Raw genomic sequence first — 4304 nt, 5'->3', positions numbered from 1 at the left:
GATCAAACAACAGACCATCGATGGCCTCTGTAAGTCCTGTTATGCATTTTTTCAGTTGTTTCCTCACCTTGTTGCCTGAACATCTTTCTTATAAAACAAACACAAAAACATGTCTAAAACTACTACAGAAGCTCTAGACAGACACAACTCTTAAGCAAAATGCATTGAATAACAATAAATTTATGGCTCACAAACATTTTTTTATATTTCATAAATTTGTACTGTATGGAATAACAATAAAGAATACCTGCATCATTCAACTTTTGTATAGTTATCAATCAGTCTCTACCAACCCATAGCTTCCTCTCTAGATCCACTTATGTATGGGAAGATCTTCACTAAACAACACATATTTAATATAAGGAGGAGAAAGAAAAACTTAGAATGAAGAAATTTTAAGAAGTATGAACTAAAATACACACACAACATTTAAACAGTAATAACTACAAAGACAATATCGGATAACTCCTACAACAACTATTGATTAACGAACAAATCAAGCTAATAGACAATCAAAGGAAAATTCCACAAAATCAATTGTAAACTTTGGACTTAAATCTTCTAAAGTGCAGGGAAATCTCCATTTCCTAGTACATGTCATTGCTTCAACTACGGATATATATTCAAATTCAAGCTTTTCAAGAGAGGTTAAATGCTGTTTTTAGTCTGAAATGTCATAGAATTCTTCCGTTACCTCTGTTATTCCATGTGTCACTCTAATGGAAAAGAATTTCAGACAAGGGAGTTGTCCTAGTGGGGGCAAGGAATAACAATCCTTACAGTAGCTTAGAGACAATTCCACCAACTTACGAAGCGAAGGTTAGCTGGACAATTTGGAAATTTTGTCCCTCTATATCCTGTGATTTAGACTACTTTTATGTTTGTGTGTGGGCGTAGCTCTTCAACTATGTCTCTTTCGGTTTGTGAATTGTCAGCAGTACTGCTTCTACTCCACTCCAAAGATAACTTATCAACATGATTCTTCTCCCTCATCTTTGCCTTCACAACTTTCCTTCTATTAATCACATTTTGCTACTCTAGAATTGATAGAGATCCATACAAGTTATGCAGTTCACCAAAATCTTCCATGCACAATCCACCAGGACCACCTAGAAGAAACTTGGCTCTCATTAGCACATGGAGACTTTTCAACTTTCTCAGATGTAGAGGCATATTTAAGAGAGAACTGTAGCGTATGTTAAGATGATGTAAGTTAATCAGTTTCTCCATTTATAGTGGTTGCTCCTCAATAAAAGAACAATATGACAAGAGAAGTGTCTCCGGGTTATACAATACACAAATGAAATCTTGTAACTTATTAATCATTGTCGAGGAAAGATCCAAAAATCTCAGGACCCTTTAATTCGATAAAATAAGTCATTTGGCAACTCCAAAAATGGATTACATGACAATGAAAATACCGCTAAGGTTGTTAGTCTTGTCAATACATTATGCATCACCCTCTCTCTTAGCTGATTTGAGTGAAAGTTCATGACTAGAATCCATGTCCTCAGCTGCTCTGATTTGGAATAGGACGTATGCTGACTTTGTTCCAACATATGAGATCCTTCATTTTCGTACAACCTAATACAAAGTTTTGAAGATGCAATGTGGTCCAAATCATTCTCAAGGTCATGGTTTGAGAATTTCTCCAAGTCTCCTTCAAAAGACGTTGAAACCATTTGAAATAGTGATCTTGATCTCAACTCAAGGAAGTAACTATTACCTGAACGAAACTGTAGTACAAGACAATTTTCAATCCACAAGTGAATAACTTTGTCTTTGTGGATTGGATAATCTTTGGGATATATTTCACAATAAACAAAACATTGCTCAAATGTGCAGGAAGATCATTGTAGCTCAACATTAACACTCCATTCAAACAATTTGGAAGCTCCAAAATTTCACTTCTTAAAATGTCCCTCCACTCATCCACCTCTGATTTGGAAGGTAAAAGACCAACAAGTGACTTCAGAGCTAAAGGCAATCCTTTGCACTTGTATGCAATTTTTCTTCTAGCTTTTCAAATAACAAATAAAATAAAGTATTGGTATAACATTTAATATGAATAAATAGTTTGTTATTTTATACAATGTTTCCTTTATATATAATGGATATATGTCCAAATTATTTTAGTATACGACAAAGCTTGTGATGAATTTATTCTTCTTTTTTGAGAAATAATATAATTATTGACAATTGACAGAAAAAAGAAAAAAAATATAGATTTTTTGAAGATAAAATAGGAGATGAATGTAACATATTCTAACTCAAAATATTTGTACTCGACTATATATAGTACTATTTGTTAGTTGAGTTGGTCTGGATTTTTCAAATAGCAAACCATACATTGTGTGTCGGACTTTTGAATATATAAACCAAACCAATAAAACTCGAGGTTTTCAACTTCGAGTTTTTTCCGATTTTTTTTAATTTTTGGGTTTTTTGATAAAGTTTTCATATAAACATATAATTTATTTGTACTTCAAATATTTCTTTAGTCCTACGACAATGCAACTATCTATGTTATTTCACAAAAAAATAACAAAAAATATGGTATGATTAACGACACTAAAATATCCAACAAATAATACTCATAAAAAATAGCGTAAAAGAAATATTGTGAATTAATACGTTATAATGAAATTGATCATAATTTAAAGTACTAAATCAGGCTATAATTAGTTTAGTAAGTATTATTAGTTACATGACTAAATATTAAAAGAAAGTAAAATTAGATCATGTATTTTAATTGTCTAAATCTATGTAAAACTAAAAAGCAAATATTCAATAGTATTGTCATTCTTACTGTTGAATTGATTTTCTTTTTTGTATTAGTACTAATTTTGTTTTTATATAAAGTTAACCATTATTACCAACATGTATAGACTATAATCTTTATTAAATCAATAACAATTCTAACTTCCAAAAATGAAATAAGTATATTAAAAGATAAAACTATGAAAAAGTATTAGTGATATTTTCAAAATTATATCAAAGTAAGTATTTTTATGTATAAAATAAAAATTTAAAACTATATAGATAGTGTCGGGTTGGTTTGATCTCGGTTGGTTTTTTTCAGTTGATACAAAACCACCCAAATATAGACGGGTTCTTTTTCCAACATCAAATCAAGTCAAACCAAACCACTAGTCATTTTTCTTGATTTGACTCGGTTTGCCGTTCGATTCAGTTTCGGATCAATTTTGGACACCCCTAGTTACATATGTATATTGAAAAATGTCAAGTCAATATAATCATCTAATGACGCATGTATGATTTAAAGCTATGAATTGTTTTTTAAAGATGTGTAATGATTCGGTTGATTGTTTTAAATTCTTTGTATAAAATTATCCTTTTACCCTTTTTCATATTGGATCGAGTCAGTTTTGAATGAATTTTCAAATTGTATAGCAAGTTTTTAGTTAAAGAAGTTGTGGATTTTGAGAGTTTTGGAATTTGGAAGGCTAAAGTACGTTAAAAAGTGACTTTTATTGTCTTTTGAAAATTCGAGTGTTGGAATAGAATTTTATCAATCCCATCGATTTTGAAATGTGGAAATTGGTCTAAGGGAGTTGTCAGTTTCAGATTAAGTCTTTTTGAAGATTTGAGGTCCTATGTTGGAATATTATTGAATTTTAACTTTGGTTGACTTTGGCCAACATTTGGACTTGGATGCGTGCATCGAAATTCTGTGAGTTTTAGTGGATTCGAGGGATGATTTTATGCCTAGGTAAGGAGTTGGTAGACTTTTTTGAGGTTCCAAACTTGATTTGGCCTTTTTAGGCATTATGATTTGTTTCGTAAGACTTACACGGAACTCGGGTCAAGAAGACATAAGATTCGTGTCTCGATGATTTCATTGAGCCCAAAACGTCGAGTATAGTAAATTTACATCTACAATTTGTGTGTATGAGGTTCAGAATGAATTCCAAAGGTCCATTCAATAATTTTGAGTTAGCTGATTTTCTGTTCTATGTTGTTGAGGACAACCCTCCATGACCGCAGATAGGTGACCACGTTTGTTGGCGGTCTAATCATTATGTGTGCAGGTGCGTTTGTGGGATCTTTTATGAGTTTTCTGTCCGCACTCACGGCTAGTGGTACCTATCGTGAAGGACTCCTGGATATAATATTTTTCAAAAAATGAATTTCAACTTCATTTTATCATTTTGAGTTTTGGTGAGGCGATTTGAATAGGATTTTTGAGAAGAAATATTTCGTTTTCTAACCTTATATGTTTAGTTACTCTATATCATATATAAATTTAAATGTTCAAAATTAGGTTTTGAAATGAAAATTTG

General features: G+C 31.5%; 1 pseudogene; it reads right to left on the bottom strand.

Annotated features, from left to right (window-relative positions):
• Window positions 1-661: 661 nt before the first annotated feature.
• LOC109118897 (putative disease resistance RPP13-like protein 1) lies at window positions 662-4000 on the bottom strand (annotated as a pseudogene).
• Between the last annotated feature and the right edge of the window lie 304 nt (window positions 4001-4304).

The sequence above is a fragment of the Solanum lycopersicum genome, chromosome 11 (genome assembly GCF_036512215.1).
Source record: "Solanum lycopersicum chromosome 11, SLM_r2.1".
Classification (NCBI taxonomy): domain Eukaryota; kingdom Viridiplantae; phylum Streptophyta; class Magnoliopsida; order Solanales; family Solanaceae; genus Solanum; species Solanum lycopersicum.
The sequence above is the reverse complement of the archived record's forward strand: the minus strand, read 5'-3'. Positions and strand labels throughout refer to the sequence as shown.